Source organism: Equus quagga, chromosome 3 (genome assembly GCF_021613505.1).
Source record: "Equus quagga isolate Etosha38 chromosome 3, UCLA_HA_Equagga_1.0, whole genome shotgun sequence".
NCBI lineage: Eukaryota > Metazoa > Chordata > Mammalia > Perissodactyla > Equidae > Equus > Equus quagga.
The window spans coordinates 46,471,866-46,492,199 of NC_060269.1; positions in this window are offsets into that span (position 1 = coordinate 46,471,866).

Genomic DNA, 20,334 nt, shown 5'->3' on the forward strand with positions numbered 1-20,334 from the left:
TGCCTCACATTGATCATATTTACAACATAGTCTTATGGGTGACATCACTCGTTACCTAGAATCATTCTAAAGTGGTGGAGGAGAAGGAGGGCATATCACCCTAAGGGAATACTTCTCAGATCAGCCTGTTCATCTTAACTACATGTGGAATTAATAAAAGTCTAGTTATCAGATTTACAGCTCTATAGTTCTGATTTAGAATAGCTGGGAAGGGCCTGGGCATATATATTTGTAGAACTCCACTTGATTTGAAAGTATAGATAGTCAAGAAAACTATTATTCAAGAAGGATATAGAACGTTTTGCATATAAAATTAGAAGAAACTGTTTAATTAAAGAAATAATAACAACAAAACTTCAAAGATAATTCAGATATGTTACCTAAACTGAGATTTCTGGAATGAAACTAATCAAAATGCTGTGTAAGTGTATTTACAGACTCTGAATTCCAAATCTGTGCATGAGTGTGTACCTTTATCTTTCCTTCATGCCCAAATCTATTTGAAATAGCAGAAAAATATAAAATATAGATAATTATGTAAGAGTCTTGAAATACAACCTTTGCAACCCCGCTAAGCAATAGAGAAGACTTCAGAGTGATTTTTCTCAAAAAGATCCTGGAAGTGGGGAAGGGAAGGCAATACTATCTCAGTCATTGGGAGACAGGACGCTGTGATTCAGAAAATAATTTAGTGAGTGAAATATGATGCAGTTGCACAAGGCCCTGTTCCAGAGAGGCTGATTGCAGCTTACGTTCCCTCTCAACAGAGACGACTGTTTTAATAATGTAAAAGCCCGTAACTAGTCTAATGAAGTGGAAAACCCATAATGGTCATTCTCCATGCTGGTATTTGGGTCTAGAGAGAATGTCCGGGAAGTGCCCAGACATCTTCCAGGTGATCTGAAGAACAAGGGGCTCGAATATCCAGAATGAAAGCTGTCCACATCATCACTTGCTAAGGTGAGAAATTTAGATATCAGCTTTGCTCTATCATTTTTTCTCCACTCTCCTGACACCCAATTTATCGGACATTGTTCTTGGCTCTAAATGCAAAATGTACATCACATTTATACACTTGTCTTCATTTCCACAGCTACCATTCTGTTCTGTGCTGGCATCATTTCCACCTGCCTGACCTCAGTGCCTTTCCACCTGGCCTCATCGTTTGCACTCTTGTTCCACTGCGATCTAATCTCCACATAGCTACCATAACAATATTTCAAAAACATTAAATCAGATAATGTTCTTCACTTGCTTAAAGCCCTGTCATGGTTCTCCTTGAAGCTAGAAATAAAAACCAAACTCCTTTCTGTGTCCTAAGAGATGATGCATACACAGTTCTTCACATCTCTCTTAGCTCCTGTCCTCCAACATAGGAGGTCATTCTTGATTTTTACCCTATTTTTTTGTCCCAGGTATCTGACTTAGAATAGGACATCTCCTCCTTGATTATACAATAAACATTAAGTGGCATTCACAAACCTGTAAGTAAACATAATAATTTATGTAAGCTTGTTGATGTCCTTCAGCTTGAGAGAAATGAGTTATCTTTTTAAAAATTATGGAGAAAATAGTGCAATGTCTTAAATCACAGAAAGTTATTACTAAATGTAAAAATTTATTATTTATCCTCTTATTTTTCCAGTCTCCAATTTTACTGACTATGGTCCCTAGGGGTAGAGCAATATTAAAAGCAAGAAAAGTTTTCATTCTCAACTTATTCTGAAATATCCATCACTAAGTAAGGATAAGCAAAGAAGAAACAGAAATACTAAGCCCTTGATGAGAAATGTAAAACTAATATCTCAAGAATTGTCACATACTTTTCCACTGAATGATATTTATCTAAGGTGACAAATTAGCTTGAGCAAATATATGCCTCCATATTGAAATAAACATGTATGAGGGAACCTATATTTCTTATGAATGATGTTTTAACAAACCAACAGAATTGTTTGCATTCAAGTCCCTCCAAATTTAAAATTCAGGTGGTAAATGCTTAGAAGATGGTTTTCAGGATTCTGGACACATCTGAGATCCGGATTGTTAGATGGACCAGTAAGAATAATATATTCTAAAGCATACCAAGATGACCATAAAATTGTGGTAGGTAAGCAATTATCTTAGGCAGATAAGAATTTGCCACATAATAAGTAAAAGATCATATGGTAGATCTATTCTTAACTTTCTGAGGATACTCCAAACTGCTTTCCATAGCGGCTGCACCAATTTGCACTCCTACCCGCAGTGTACAAGGGTTCCCATCTCTCCACATCCTCTCCAACATTTGTTGTTTCCTGTCTTGTTAATTATAGCCATTCTGACCAGAATGAGGTGATATCTCATTGTAGTTTTGATTTGCATTTCCCTGATAGCTAGTGATGTCGAATATCTTTTCATATGCCTGTTGGCCATCCGTATATCTTCTTTGGAGAAATCTCTGTTTGGATCTTTTGTCCATTTTGTAATTGGGTTGTTGGTTTTCTGTTGTTGAGCTGTATGAGTTCTTTGTATATTTTGGATATTAACCCCTTATCTGATCCAGATATCCCACTGCTGGGTATTTATCCAAGGAACATGAAAAGGCAAAGGCATAAAGATGCATACACCCCCATGTTCATTGCAGCATTATACAAAATAGCCAAGACTTGGAAGCAACCTAGGTGCCCATCAAGGGATAAATGGATAAAGAAGATGTGGTATTTATACACAATGGAATACTACTCAGCCATAAGAAATGATGAAATCTGGCCATTTGTGACAACAGGGATGGTCCTTGAGGGTATTATGCTGAGTGAAATTAGTCAGAGGGAGAAAGTCAAATACCATATGATCTCACTCATAAGCAGAAGATAACGACAAACAAACACATAGCATTGGAGACTGGATTGGTGGTTACCAGAGGGGAAGAGGGGGGAGGGCAAAAGGGGTGATTAGGCTCACATGTGAGGGATGGACTATAATTAGTTTTTGGGTGGTGAACACGGTATAATCTACACAGAACTCGAAATATATTATGATGTGCATCTGAAAGCTATATAATATTATAATCCAATATTACTGCAATTAAAATAAAAAAATTAAAAAAAATAAATGAAATTGTATAACTTGCTTTACCAAATTTACTTTAGTTGAAATATGAATAAAAATTGTCATAAAACATTAAGCAAAGGGAGGTTCATTTAAAAATAGTCAAGTAGCTATGAAAATGAAGTTAAAGGCAGAAAAATCAAGTAGTCAATATCATTTTACTTTTTTACTAAAGCTGCCATATTAAAAGAAGAAATCTCAGGTATTTGGAGCAGTATTTGAGAATATCTTTGTTGCCAGAAATATACCACCTTTTGTTTTGGCCTTGGTGGTTTTATTACTATATAGTAACTGAGTGTTACCAGCCCCTGGAATTTGATAGGTCTGACTAGTCTGACTGAAACTTTCAAATAGAAAGTAATTTCTTCTGTGGTTGTGGAATTATAGTATATTTAGTCTGGTGCATCACTTAAGAAGAGAGGCTTACTAAGAAATTAGGCACAAATTGATACTTATATTCCATTACTTATTAAATGTAATTTGGTAAGGAAAAAAATGGCACTAGAGAACAAAGATAGACAATATCTTTTTCTAAGGAGTAATTGATTTGGGAAGCTCTCACTAGTGTGGCAAAATGACCAGTTTTAAAGAAATCAGGTAGGTTAAGAAATGTTAAAGAATAAAAACATTAGCAAGTAGAGACCACATGTTCTCACCAGGACAGAATAGCCTGTAACAGACTCAAGTGCTTCCTGAAAAAAAATTGTCAAAACTAGACCAAATACATAAAACCACATTTTAAAGGCCCTGGCAAAGAGACAATGCAGCGAGGATTGGCAAGGATAAAATTCCTAAGAGAGATGTTCAGAAGAGAGCTACATCTTCACCCTATTGTGTTCTTCCCTGAGGACATTTGCCAATTCTCAGGGAGGTGGGGGAGAGAATGCTAAGACTAAACAAGGGGTAAGTAGGATAAACACACAGGAGCTGATGTTTAGAGCTGGCGAAGTGGCTGAGACTTGAGAAAAATCCCAGAGATGGAGAAACTCCATGGACTTGAGCCACTGGACTACTCTTGAATCTCTAGAGGGAAGATGAGAATTGTAAATTGAAGGAGCTGTTTTCTTGAGAGTAATTTTGAGATTCTGAATGATGGAAGAGGGCTAACACCTGACACAGATATTGACAAGATAATTCTATGAGATGCTTGATGCATCTGGAGTTGTGCTGGGAAACAGTACATACGGCATAGATTAGGGGAAGGTCATGCTTACAGCATCTGTATACAAGCCAACGGGTTCTGACACCTCAAGAACTAAGCACCCTTGGCATGAATTCTGGACTTCTAAAAATGGACACCTGCATAGCAGAGGTAAAGTTTCTTTAAGCAGCTTCAATGAGAGGAGACATTGCAACACGGAACCTGAGGAGGAGATGAAGAAGAGCAGGACAGAATGCTCACAGATCTCTAAACATATGCATGTATGCTTTAAAAGATTCCAAGCAAGAATTAGGGAATTTTTTGAAAAAGGGTATTTTGTGTGATGTAAGTTGTGTGTGGGTGTATACAAAGAGCGACGGTGGAATCTACCCTCGTTTGGTTATTGTTAAAATTTAATGTGATTTTGATCCTGATTACATGCTAAAACATGGGCATTCTGGCTAGATTACAAACATGGAAACTTAAAAAACCTCAGACTTCTTCAGAAGTAAATAATTAGTAAAACAAATGCAGGCAATGCCTATTAGTATTATTTTCACCTAAATCTCCACTAATCTTAAACGAGGTAATGTGTGGTTGTTAGCAAAATCAACAAAAGGCGTCTCTACAAGAGCAATTTATAGGATAAGAAAAACTGGCCTGGTTTGATGCCTTAACACATAATTTAAAAATAAGTAGGTCTGGAAATTACAAAAAAGAATCATTTCTAATTGTAGCATTGTAGAGAAAGAAAATTCAGATTCTGAAATTATAGAAAGCACTGTGCATGTATATATTTCCCAGTGAAGACATCCTTAGTTTATTCAACAGGGGATCTTCAATTGCTCCCCAGCCACCAAAAGGCTAAGAATCTTTGGTGAGGATAAAATAGCTCTGAACTGGGATTCAGGAAACAAAAATTCTAGTCTGAGCAAATCAATTAGCCTATTGGCCCTTAGTTCCCGTAGATAAAGAAGGAAGTTGAACTAAATGATCACTATCGAATTTTCCATCTGGGACAGTCTGTGGTTTTCTTTCAATATCTTCACTAAAAATAGGAAAATGACAAAGCCCTTGTTATAGTCAGCAGCATATACTTTGTAGCTTCACTAATTTCTGAATGGAAAGAATGAATGAATAGCTAACCTAGAGGAGTAAATGTTCAGCGTGACTTTTAGTTAGTTCTTCTTTAACAATCATCCTTTTTTTCATTTTTTTTTTCTGAGACTGTGACCTTCCAGGTAACATCTTGAGCATTTTGGAAAGACACTAGCTTTTTCAAAGCTTTTGAGCACCATCTTACTATGCCAGGGAACTATTAAATAGAGTAACTCCTCATTTAACTGACATGGTTGAGAATTAGCTTGATCCACATAGGTGAAATTTAAGTTTTAGGGTATGAGCTTATGGCATCCTTTTTGATGGCTTAGAGCTCTATCTGACTCCCTGGTCTGGGGCTACCTTTGGGACAATGAAGTCTGTTAGAAAATATTGGACACCACGTGATATCATTGGTTGGGAAATTTTACTTGCCTTGAAAGAGCATAACATGATTTCAAAGGAATTCTGACTGAAGATGTGAGACACAATTTTACTTAATACTAAAAAAGAGCTTCATGGTTGCAAGGAAGATTTGGTGAATCAGAGACCTAGACGCTCATTATTATTGTTTCAGCAGAAATCCCAGCTATAAGAACCCAGCTATAAAGGATTCTTTTTCCTTAAGAAATTGTTTTTTCTTGTTTTTAAAATTTGTACAAGAGGAAAGTTTGGTCTAGATCCAGAAATTAATGGGAAAATTACCCTCAGGTAGCTGGTAGTAGATAGCATAACTTCATGATCTGGTAACTTTAAATATCACATGTAATTGCTGCAGTGAGAGTCGGAACACAGGTTGAAGACATAATGAAATTACTACGGAGAGGAATCATCTAACCAATAGAAATCAGCAAGAAGCTATAGCTACACTGCTGCCATCGAAAAGGCAAGTAAATAATGGCTTTAAAAGTCATGGGGAATTCAACAATAAATTTTACACAGATGTGAAGGGATGACATAACATAAAATTTGTAGTATCATCACCTGCTGAGAAAAAACGTTCATTTTTTTCTTTAATGAAAAAACATGTCTACTTCAACTCTAACACATGTTTAAATCTATGAAACTGTAATCTACCTAGGGAATCTACCTGAAATAGAATGATTTTAAAGCTGAAGTACTAACTCATTGTGTTAGAAAGCTATTCATATGATAGAAAAATGACCTTACAAAAAGTTGAATTTGTAGTAAATTATCACTGATATCTTTGAGGAACAAGGACTATATCTATACTTAAAGTATTTGTACTAGATACCTTCATCTTTTACTTTATTGAAATACTGTGAGAAATTTCTCAAAAATAAGATAGCATATTTAAATTGCCCTTCAAAGCTCATATAAAAAACGTCTATGAATGCTATTTTCTTAATGTGCAAGAAAACTTGTATTTTCAGATGCAACTCTATCTGATGTATTATTCCTCTATAAAACCCTTAAACTTTACTCAGAAATCATTAGATTTCTAAAAGTTATTTTGTAAACCCCCATTCTCCTTCTGTACGAATGGTATGCATACTTTTGCAGTAGATAAGATTTAGAATAGAAGTAAAATATAAATTGATTATAGTGATTCGAGGTACAGGTAGATTATTATGGATTAGCATAGACAAAGAAAATTAAGTGGAGAAAAGAGTTAAACTCACCCTAAAGGAAGAGATTTATCAGAATTGAGCACTGTATCTTAAGAATGAGAAGCAGAATATGCATATCGGTGGGAATTAGCATGACATGTGTAGGAACGATGAGGCATTAAGGAAGACAAAATAAGGATTTACGGAGAAAAGATTAGCAGCAAAAGGTGAAGAGATTCTGTCAGTTTTTAATAAAGAAGTAAAATTGTTTAGGCTTAATGTAGAAGAAAATAAGTAGTCAATGTGTTTGATCTTAACTTTTTGATGCTTTGGATAAGGACATGATGTAGATGTTATTTTAGGAAGGTTAATCTTGGAGCAATATTCAGGCTGACTCTGAGAAAGGAAAAACAATCAGCAGAAAATACTGAAAAAGAAAACCAAACCCATTTTAATAATTCTAATGTAAGTCTGAGCCCCTATTTTGTGTACAGATAAAAGACAAATAATGGAGTGGCAAACCAAGGGCCAAGCAGTGTCAGTGTTCTGGCCTGATTTGAGGCAATAGGGGAATGCGTTCTTTATAGGGAACAAGAAATAATAATAAAACTGAATAAAAGTTTGTCTCCTTCTAATATAAGTGATAAAATACTTTTTTCCTGAAAAAATATTATTTTTGGTTTGAATACCAAACAATTGCCATCGTTACTGATGAGTTTCAATCATATATACATAAGCTTTAACTTAACATATTTTCATTACTTTTCCTTTAATAAACATTGTGTCTTGCAAAGATAGTAATTCAAAGAACTCCTAGTTATAAAATCAACTCTAATTACACTTAGGCTCAGCTATTTTAGTTCATTTCAAGAGTCAGTTCATGAAAATTCAGAACCCTTTGAGCTCATTTCAGGTAGAGCTTGTGTTTCAAAGCCCTATGCTATTAGATATTTATTCAATGAAAAGTAGGAAGTTTGAAATAAGCAAAGAGGGTACAGTGATTTTAAAAATAAAAAAAACTATTTTATTTCTGTAATATTTACTTATTATTAATTTGTATATTTTCAAAGGATATAATTAGATATATGAGGTTCAATAAAACAAAATTTTCACCATGTTTTCCATGGCCATTGTTATAATTTGTTTTATTTTAGGATTATTGCTGAAAATAATTTTCCTGTACAGAAAAGGTGGGTGTTAGAAAAAAATCCACTTTGGGAGTCAAATATACTAAGTATGCCATAATAGAGGCATTTGCAGGTCTATATATGAGATAAATGACGTAGAATCATCAAAGGACTCTTTGGGTTTTGTGTTTAGGTATTGGGAATGTTAAACATAATAAAGAATTTGAAACAAGGAATCAGTTGGCTACTTTGTGAGGAGGAAGAAGAGAAGAAAAGAGTAAGTTTGGTGTTTTGCATATTTGATTTAATATGGTGATGGCTACTCTAAGCTGAGCTAGAACATATACATTTATAAATCTATGTGTCCATACATATTGTAGCTCTTACCATATATTGCACTGTAGTGATTTGTTGAAATGTTTATTTCTCCTGATACATAGTGAATCTCTTAGACTTAGCAAAGAGCATGGCACAGATCAGCCACTCAAAAGCACACAAAGATTGAGTACATGAACACATGTGGATCAGTTAAAGACCTGAGAATACATGTACTGTGAAGGTCAAAAATGTGTATTCTGAAATCAGATGGCTCCTTTTTTAGAGCTGATCAATACGTCTTTCTTTTAACTTTTATTTATTTATTTAATAAAAGTGGTTTACATTTAAGGTATACAAAATGATGTTTTAATACATATACACGTTGTTAAATAATTACTACAACCAAGCTAATTAACATAGCCATCTCTTCCCATACTTACCTTTTGTGGTTATATGTGATGAGAGAACCTGAAATCTACTCTCTTAGCAAATTTCCAGTATACATCAAAGAATTATTAACTATAGTCACTATGCTTTACTTTAGATCTCTAGAACTTATTCATCCCATTACATAACTGCAACTTTGTACCCTTTGACCAATATCTCCCCATTTTCCCCACCTCTACCTCCTTGGTAACCACCGTTGTATTCTCTGCTTCTGTGAATTTTACTTTTTGATATTCCATATATATGTGAGATCATGAAGTGCTTTTCTTTATGGTCTGGCTTATTTCACTTAGCGTAATGTCCTTCAGGTTTATCCATGTTCTAACAAATGGCAAGATCTCCTTCTTTTTAAGCCTGAATAATATTCCATTTTATATATACACCACAATTTCTATATCCATTCTTGCGTCGATGGACATTTAGGTTGTTTCCATATCTCGTATTATAAATAATGCTGCAGTGAACATGGGAACATACATTTCTCTTTGAGGAACTGATTTAATTTCCTTTGGATATATACCCAAAAGTGGGATTGCAGGATCATTTGGTGGTTCTATTTTAATTTTTTGAGGAATCTCCATATTATTTTCCATAATGGCTGTAACAATTTATATTACCACCAGCAGTGCAAAAGACTTCTCTTTTTTTCCACATCCTCGTCAACATTTGTTATTTTTATCTTTTTGATAATATCCATTTTAAAAGGTGTGAAGTGATATCTTATTGTGGTTTTGATTTGCATTTCCTGATTATTAGTGATGTTGAGCACTTTTTCATATACCGATTGGCCATTTGTATGTCTTCTTTTGAGAAATTCAAGCCATTTGTCCATTTTAAGTCAGATTTTTTTTTTCTATTAGATTGTTTGAGTTCCTCATATATTTTGGATATTAACTCCTTATCAGAAAAATGTTTTGCAAATATTTTCTTCCTATCTGTACATTGCCTTTTCATTTTGTTGGTTGTTTCCTTTGTTGTACAGAAGCTTTTTAGTTTGATGTAGTCCCACTTGTTTATGTTTGCTTTTGTTGCCTGAGCTTTTGGTGTCATATACAAAAATTTATCACCAAGGTCAAGATTTTTCCTTATAGATTTTTTCTTATAATTTTCTTTCAGAAGTCCAATTTCATTTTTTTTTCATGTGGCTATCCCATTTTCTCAGTACCATTATTGAAGAGACTAACATTTCCCTATTGTGTATTCTTGGTCAAAATTAATTGACTGTATATGTTTGGGTTTATTTCTGGGCTCTTGATTCTGTGCCATTGATCTATGTTTCTATTTTTATGCCAATATCGCACTGTTTAAATTACTACAGCTTGTTTTTCTTTCTCAAGATTGCTTTGACTATTTTTTGTGGTGCTATATAAATTTTAGAATTTTATTTTCTCTATTTGTGAAAATGCCATTGGAATTTTGATAGGGATTACATTGAATCTGTATATCACTTTTAGTAGTATGAACACTTTAATAATATGCATTTTTCCAATCCATGAACACAGGATGCCTTTCCATTTATTTGTGCCTACTCCAATTTCTTTCTTCAATGTTTTATATGTTTCAGTGTACAGATCTTCCAACTTCTTGGTTAAATTTATTCCTAAGTATTTTATTCTTTTTGATGCTGATAACTGGGATTGTTTTCTTCATTTCCTTTTCAGATAGATTGTTGTTGGAGTAAAGAAACACACTGATTTTTTATTTTTGTTATTTTTGTTAGATTTTGTGCCCTGCAATTTTGCTAACGTCATTTATGAGTTTTAACAGTTCTTTTTGAAGTCTTTAGGGTTTCTACTTACAGGATCATATGATCTGCAAACAGATAATTTTACTCTTTCTTTTCCTCTTTGATGTCTTATTCTTTGCTTATTTTCTTTCTAGTATTTCCAGTACAAAGTTTAATAGAAATGGCAAGAGCAGACATCCTTGCCCTGTACAGGATCTAAGAGGAAAAAATTTCAGTTTTTCCCATTATGATATTAGCTGCGGGCTTTTCATAAGAGGTTTTTGTTGTGTTGAGGTTATGTTCCTTCTACATCTATTTTACTGAGTTTTTAGAATGACTAGATATTGAACTTTAAGTACTTTTTCTGTATGTATTGAGAAAATCGCGTGGTTTTTATCTTTCATTCTGTTAATGTGTACACATTGGTTGATTTGCATATGTTAAACCAAACTTGTATCCCAAGGATAAATTCCATTTGGTCATGGTGTATAATCTTTTTAGGTGTTGTTGAATTCATTTCCTAGTATTTTATTGAAAATTTTTGCATCTATACTCATCAAAGTTATTGGCCTGTAGATTTCTTTTTCTGTGGTTCTTTGTCTAACTTTGTTATCACAGGGATGCTGACCACAGAAGATGAGTTTGACAGAATTCTCTGTACAGTTTAGTTTTTGGAAGAGTTTAAGGCAGATTGATATTAGTTCCTCTTCGAAAGTTTAGTAGAATTCACCTGGGAAGGCATCTGGTCCTGGGCTTTTCTTTGTTGGGAGCTTTTGGTTACTACTTAAATCTTCTTATTTGATATGAATCTGTTCACATTTTATATTTCTTCTTGATTCAGTCTTGGTAGGTTGTATGTTTCTAGGAATTATCCATTTCTTCTAGGTTATTCAATGTCTGCATGGCTGGACTTATCCCGATACTCAATTTTAGCTTAGATTTTACTCCCTCAAAGATGTTCTCTGAGCATCTACTAAGGAAGCTTTCTCAGTCACCATCTATCCCATCACCTGGCTTATTTTCTATATTTATTTTCCGTATAATTTCAATTAACACCAATTGAAAGTATGTATCTTCTTACATATTTACTCCCATTAGAATACCCGGTTCTGTTTTGTTATTTTGTATTAGAAAAAAACTAATACAGTGTCTAGAATATTTTTTAGAAGGAATGAGTAACAGAATAGATTTTTTTATAAATATTTAAAGATACAACGATTATTAGTACCTTACAACTCCAAAAGTTTTCCATTAATGACAAATTTTAAAACATTAAACATTGCATTAACTTTTAAAATAATCATTCTTTGAGTACTATAAGTGCTATAATGTGATTTAGCGTTCAAATTATTCACTTGCTGTGTGGAAGCTTCAGATAATTATAATATTTGCAAAAAATGATACACTGATTGTTGTATTAATATTAAAAACATGGCATCTTACAATCATATGCCTCAGAATACAGAAATTGTGCTGTTATATTGTAGAAGAGATAGATATAGACAAGATGGAACAATAAAAACTTCCCTTCTCTATTCAGGGTGAGAAACTAGCACAGGAAGAGATGGAAACTACTTCTAGAAGAACCCAAAGTCAGGAAGCTATATGCTAGTGAATTATGCAATTAAACAATTTTATATACATCACTGCCACTATAAAAGAAGACACAGAACTTCTTTTAGTTTTGATGCTTGGTTACTTGGTTCATTTAGACTATTTCTCTTACAAGACAATTTAGGTAAAACTACTTATAGGAGAAAATCTATGCAAAGCAGGTTCATGATTACGGCTACTTCTCAGAATGAGAATATGTCTTTTCTAGACATACCCTATGCACAAACTATTTCTCTACTGTGGAAACTTCACTATAGACCATGAGCCTAGGTATTTAAAAGGATGCTGAAGAGAAAATAATAGAAAAGCTCTCATTAAATTCTCATACACACATTGTCACCATTTACTTCTACCATATACACATTGACTCTGCAAAGATTGTTCTATGTCAATATCTACTTAAGCTAATATGACTGGTCTTAGAGATGATCAAATTGGGCTATATTAACATTAATCCTTGTATAAATGGTAACTAGAATCAGGACCAAGGCTTTCCTATGCCCCAGGCAGGACCATCATGCAAATGAAGTTTAGTTACCCAGTGAATATTACCCATTATACAGTTACCTATCCTTTGATTTCTCTTTTGCTTTTCTATTTTGGCAGTAGCTCAAGTAAAAAATCAAACATGTCTCTTTATTTAAATTTTATTTTCCTTTCAGTCAAGTCTGTCAAACTGAGACGACAAGAAACAAATAAAGAAAAAAATGTGGCATATCTTGATAGATTTCCTTAGAATGGCCATGACACCTGTCTAATTATAAGACATTGAAATGCAGCAACGTCCTTAAACAGACAGACATTCTGTCTGCCCTTGACAACCTTCTCTTGCCCTTTCTATCATGCTGAACTTAAAATAAAACTTCATGAATATGACCCCACTGGTTTGGAATTTGTGACATTAAGGCACAAGAAACACAGTTGCTTTAAAATGTTGCATGATAAAGCATAGAGGGTCCCATTTGAAGATAAATAAAATATAGTCAATAATACTTTTCAATCTAAGGAAAAAGTGGTATTTTCAATAATTCCTTTTTCTCAATCGTTATTTACTGTTATCTCTAGATTAATAGAGAAGTATATTTAAACGAGTACTGATTAAACTAATAGCTCTTTTTATTAAAATATAGGTCGAGGGGGTGACATTAGCATCATGGCTGAGTGAGTTGTTCCCTTTATCTCGCCCCTCTAAGATACAACAAGTAGGATACCCATAGACCAACAAAAGACTCTCTGTATAGCACACTAGATGGCTGAGAGATCCATCTATACATCTGAAAATGAGTGGACTGGACTTCCTGGAGGAAATGGCATCCAGAGGGCAGCGGCAGCTCCCAAGACTGGAGGCTCCAGGTACTGCAGCCTTGCCTGTGACCTGAGGCCCTGGAAATTCTGGTAACCCCTGAAAATATTGGCCCCCCAGGAACCCAGGCAGCCCAGCTCCTGGAGTTGCCCGGAACCACTACAGGGCCCGTGACTGAAGGTTCTGGGAGCCATGGTGATACCTGTGACTCAGCCCACTCTCTCTCCCTCTCCGACAGTGTCTTGACTCCAGCCTTCCCAGGAACAGAGACTGCATCCAAGACCACGATCTCCACAGCAGTGGCAGCAGTGCCCGTGACCTGAGGCTCCAGGAATCATACTGGCACCCGAGACCAGAAATCAGGAACCACAGTGGTAGTCATGACTCAGCTTGCCCACCTCCCCCAGTAGTGATGCCCGCAATCTGAGGCTTCAGAGACCCCAGCAGTACCATGACCCAGACCCCTCACCCTTTCCCATGGCAGCACCTCCACCACAGGCCCTTTCAGCAGCAGAGGCTGCATGCAAGACCCCGGACTCCAGCATTGGTGGCAGTATTGATCTCAGGTTCCAGGAATTGCACTAGCACTCGAGACCAGAGTCTTCAGGAACCCTGGCAGTGCTGTGATCCAGGTACCCCTTCCCTCCTGGCAGTTGTGGTGTTGCCCATGAGCCTGGCCAACCCAGTAGTGGCAGTAACACTCACAAAGTTAGCGCCCCCAGCAGAGGACATGCCAGCACACTCAGAAAACTTGGGAGCATCAGCACAAGCGGCACATGCAGCAGCCACACCTGAGCGAAAGAAGAGCCCACAGACAGTCAGGTAACAGCAACAGTGGAGCCCAGGACTCCAGTCCCCGCCATCTGCAATGGTACCAACAGATTTGCCCCCCCCCCCAACCTGTAGCAGTTGTGCCTGCAGACCTAATACTTGCAGATGTGACAGAAGTGCTTGCAACCCCAGCTCCCACACCACTCTCTCCACCTCTCCACTGTAGTGAGGAAATCCACAACATAGGTGACTGTAGAAGCAGCAGAGGTGCTTGCCAGCCTGGTGACCCTGGTGGCAACACTCACTACTGCAGCAACATTGTAAGTAGCAAGGCACCAGAGACTTTGGAGGCACAAACAGCACAGTGAGGGCACTGACAGCACCTCTGGCAGAGGCAGTGGGAGGTGGAAAGTGGAAAGTCTCAAATACAACCAGAAACCACTCAGGATCAAAGTAAACAAAGCCTTACCCAAGTAAGAAATGTGTTCACCGCAAGTGTGTCAGCACAGGAACAACTCATCAAGCACCATGGAAAACTGCAATAACATGGTATCACAAAAATAAAATGACAATTTTCCAGAAACCAAACTTAAAGTCATGGAAGATTGCAATCTAACTGACAGAGACTTCAAAATGGCTGTCATGAAGATACTCAAAGAGTTACAAGAAAAGACAGAAAGATAGTTAAATGAGCTCAGGAATAAAATTAATGAAGAGAAGGAGAACTTCACCAAAGACATTGAAACTATAAAACAATGAAACCAAAATTCTGGAGCAGAATAACACTATAAATGAGATGAAGAATAAAGTAGAAAGCATTGGAAATAGAGAAGAACATATAGAAGAGAGAATTTTCAAGCTTGAAGATAGAAATCTAGAAATGATTCAGGTAGAAGAGAAGAGAGAACTAAGATGTTTAAAAAATGAATAAATATATGACTCAAATAGGAAAATCAACATAAGGATAATGGGTAACCCAGAAGGAGAAGAGAGGGAGAAGGGAGCAGAGAGCTTTTTAAAACAAATAATAGCTGGGAACTTCCCAAACCTGAGGAAGAAGCTGGATAGACAAATACATGAAGTTAACTGAACACCTAATTATCTCAATGCAAAAAAACTTTATCCAAGCAAATTATATTAACTGTCAAAAGCCAATGGCAGAGGGGCTGGCCCCGTGGCCGAGCGGTTAAGTTCACGCGCTCCGCTGCAGGCGGCCCAGTGTTTCGTTGGTTCAAATCCTGGGCGCAGACATGACGCTGCTCATCAAACCACGCTGAGGCAGCGTCCCACATGCCACAACTAGAAGGACCCACAACAAAGAATATACAACTATGTACTGGGGGGCTTTGGGGAGAAAAAGGAAAAAATAAAATCTTTAAAAAAAAAGAAAATCTATTGGGGCTGGCCCCGTGGCTGAGTGGATAGGTTCGCGAGCTCCGCTGCAGGCGGCCCAGTGTTTCGTTGGTTCGAATCCTGGGCGCGGACATGGCACTGCTCATTGAACCACGCTGAGGCAGCGTCCCACATGCCACAACTAGAAGGACCCACAACAAAGAATATACAACTATGTACCTGGGGGCTTTGGGGAGAAAAAGGAAAAAAATAAAATCTTTAAAAAAAAAAATAAAAAAAAAAAAGCCAATGGCAGAATAAAAGAATGTTAAGGGTGGCCAGAGAGAAGAAAACAATAACCTACAAAGAAATCCCTATTAAGCTATCAGCAATTTCTCAGAAGAACCTCCACAGGCCAGGAGAGAGTGGAATGGTATATTCAAAATATTGAAAGATAAAAACTGTCAGCCAAGAATATTCTATCAAGCAAACCTATCTTTCAAATACAAAGGAGAAATACAAACTTTTCCAGACAAACAAAAGCTGAGGAAATTCACAGCCATTAGACTTACCTTACAAGAAATCTTGAAAAGAGCTCTCTAACCTGAAACAAAAAGGCAAAGGTATACAACATTTTAAGAAAGGTGATAAATAGATAAAATCAGAATATTGCAACTCTATACCGGAACACATTAATAAACAATTATAATGTAAAGGCTAAAATGAAAGAAAACATTAAATATAACTATAACCACTTCAATTTGGTCACAAACTCACAGTACAAAAAGGGATAATTTGTGACAACAAAAACATAGAAGGGGTAGAGGAAAAGGATGGAACTTGCATAGGCAAATGGAGATAAGATACTATCAGCAGAAAAACAACTATGTCATCTATGATATCTCTTATACAAACCTCATGATAACCACAAGACAAAAATTCAGAGCAAAGTCACAAAGCATAAAAACAGAGCAAAATTCCAAGACTTGGAAGCAACCTAAGTGCCCATCAACACATGAATGAAGAAAGAAGATGTGGTATGTATGTATATATATATATATATATATGTATATATATAGTGTGTGTGTGTATATATATATATATGTGGTATGTATGTATATAATGGAATACTACTCAGATATAAAAAAAGTTGACATTTTGCCATTTGCTAAAACATAGATGGACCTTAAGAGTTTTATGCTGAGCACAATAAGTCAGACAAAGACAAGAGGGGAAGGTGACTGCTGGAGGAGGAAAAGGGTAAAGGGGCATACATGTATGCTGATGGAGGGCAGCTAGAGTTTTGGTGGTGAGCACAATACAGTCTATACAGAAGTCAAAATATAATGATGTACACCTGAAATTTACATAATGTTATAAACCAATGTTACCTCAATAAAAAGGAAAAAAGGATGACAAGCCATAGTCAGTCAGGAGGTGATTGTAATTAAAGGAAAATGAGATGACGATTGCAGAAAATTGTGAATGTCCTAAATGCCGTTGAATTGTTCAGTTTAATGTGGTGAATTTCATGTTATGCGAATTTCAACTCCATGTTTTATTTTAAAACTACATATATGTCTAATGTTAAAAATATCTCTAGTATTCTATTAATATTTTTATATTTATAATTATATTTTCATGTGACATAGTTTAGTGAAATATACTTTCATAGCTATATAAATTATAAAATCAACTATTTTTTGGGTTTCCATCTATGTGTTAATATTCTTTGCCAAAGATTTTCTTCCATTATATTTTGTGCTTGATATATTCCTCAAAATATATACATAATGCTGTGTGCAAGTAAACAGAATCACAGATGGTTTAAAAGCTGAATTGAATTAAAAAATTTGTACTCAAATTTGTTCTTCTAAGTACTGAGAACGAAACACTACTATCCCCAAGGTTAGTTGAGTTTCTTCAATAACAAGCCCATTTAACATGAAGGAAATCCACATTTATCACAAATAGTTTCTGTTTTCAAATTAATTTAAAAAATACAGGCAATTCTTCATAGTTTAAGAAGATGACTGGAAAGCGTAACTTAGAAAAGATAAAGACAAAGTCACTGAACTCAAGAGATTTACAGTGAATGGAAGGTATTAGTCAAAAGCCCAGTCTTTCTTTCTGTTTGTTTGATTAACTCAGTCAAAATACACTATAATTATATATCTCTTAGCCAAACAGAATATTATATTCTTCTACTCAGATGATGGGAAGTGCGGCATCCCACGCAATAAAACTAGAGCACGTGGGTGTGCTTCTTCATTGTAATAGGATACTGCTCTCTAATCTATTCCCCAAAGTGTCTTAATGTCCATCTAGTCCAAAGCTCTTTGTTTCCTCCATTGTTTGCGGTCTTAGTAAGTATTACCCTTATCACTTGCTCATGCCAGAAATTTGAGAGTCACACACGTCTTCTACTCCTCCATTCTTCTCCTCTACTTCTCACATTTTAAAGTAGTTTTTCTCTATTCTCAATATCACCTCCTTAGTACCACATAGCATAATCTCCCCAAAGGACCACTGCAAATCCTCCTATCTGACTGCTCTGCGTCTACTTTTGTCCATTCTAGTTCCTTCACCAAATCAGAGTATGTTTTTTCAAACAAAAATTTGATCTTGTTAATCCGTTTTAAAAATCTCTTAATGTCTTATGATTGTGCTTAAGGAAAGTTGAAAATTCTTACTTTGATCTTTGGATTATTTTATTATCTCATCACCACAGTCTCCTTCTATTCATTTAATCCCAAAAACACTTGATAGGCCCCAGCAGGTATCACTTCCATCTCTCCTTTTCTCCCTTCCTCCCTCTTTCCTTGTTTCTTTCCCTTCCTTCTCCCCTTCCTGCCTTCTTCTCCCTCACTTCTCCCTTCCTTCCTTTCTTCTTCTTCTGTGTTCTGTGCCTTCCAATAAAGATTTTGATTTTACTAGTTACCGTAGAATATAACTGGAGTTCATAGCTCCTTCCCTATTCATCTCTACTCCATAACTCCAAAACAAATATAGAATTTTAAAGAATTTTTCAATAAGAGTTTTCTTTGGTTTTTATTAGAGTTTATCTCAGAACCAGGATTACATCTTTTTTCCTTCAAAATCATATTGTCCTTTGTATTTGTGAGTGCCTTACTTACACTAGAAATTCGAAAAACTGAAAGAAAACAAACCCTGAGCCTTGCATTACTTTTTTTTAAAAAAAAAATCCTCTTCATATGCTTCCTATATGTGGCAATATACAGGTTATAATATAGTAAGTACCAGACAGACAAGAGACCATGTCCAGTTGGGAGTTTATTCTCTTTATTTTCTTTTAGATACAGTACTAGATACTATGAGCATCATTTCTGACTACTCATCTTGAAGATGGAATTCTTGAGCATGATGAGTTTCAGGCTTTTGAGATAGTTAAGAAAAACCTAGCTGCAAAGGAGGTATATAGACTCCAAAGGAGGATGCTATCAGCCTGCAGCTGAGCATGTGAAAATATTATCAGGTAACTTTCCAGGGAAGATGGTAGTATGAGCAGTAAGGAATGATCTGAGCCCAATTTTCTTTTATTTTGTGTGAAACTGTTCAACCATGACCTGAAACACAGTTTTCTTTTATCTTATTTAGAACATTCATAGATGAATTTCTCAATAATCTATGTATATTTCTCAAAATTTTTATAGTTATATATGGCTATCTGGCAATATATTTTAAAAGTTAAGTAAATAATGATCCAGCAGTTCCACTTCTGGATATATACCCAAAACAATTGAAAGCAGGGACTCAAATAAATGTCAGTACATACATTTTCATGGCATTATTATTCACAATAGTCAAAATGTGGAAACAATTCAACCGTCCTTTGGAGGATGAATGAATAATCAAACGTGGTATGTACATGTAAGGAAATATTATTCAATTTTAAAAACAAATGAAATTCTGATTCATGTTACAACATGGATGAACCCCAAAGACATTATTCTAAATGAAATAAGCTAGATACAAAAGGACAAATATTGTTTAATTCCACTTATATTAAGTATCTAGAATAGTCAAATTCATAGAGATAGAAGGTGGAAGACTCATAACCAGAATCTGGGGGAGAAGAGAATTGTTGTTGAATGAGTACAGAGTTTCAGTTTGGAATGATGAAAAATTTCTAGGGATGAAAAGTGGTGATGGTTGCACAACAATGTAAATATACTTAATGTCACTAAAATGTACAATTGAAAATGGTTAAATGATACATTTCATGTTATGTATATTTTATCATGATAAAAAAGTTATATAAATGTAATTTCATACAAAGACTTTCTTGTCATCTCAAGAAATCCCTGGCCCTTTTTTTATGCTTGTTCACAGCAACCTACAGATTATTCACTCTCATCATACACATGAACCCAACACAGAAAGCTCTGACTTTCATCCTAATTTTCCAGAATCAAATTGTCCATGACACACTTACATGATCCTAGATATTCAAAGATATATATATTAAAAGGTGGTTAATATTTCCATAAAATTTTAAAACCATGCTTATATCTAAGAATTCATATAATTTTACTTAATTCAGGACACAAATAATATCAGTCATAATACATATTAGAGAATGAATGTTTTTTTCCAATAATTCATGAGTATCTAAGATGATTTTGAAATCTTCAGTGAAAAATAAGATGTAGGAAAAAAAAGGTAGCATTCAAATATGAATGGATTATGACATTATGTTACAACTGTGGGACATAGTGAATCAAAGTGTATGTACCAGAGGACTAGAACAAGAAAATAAAACAGAATTGAAAAAG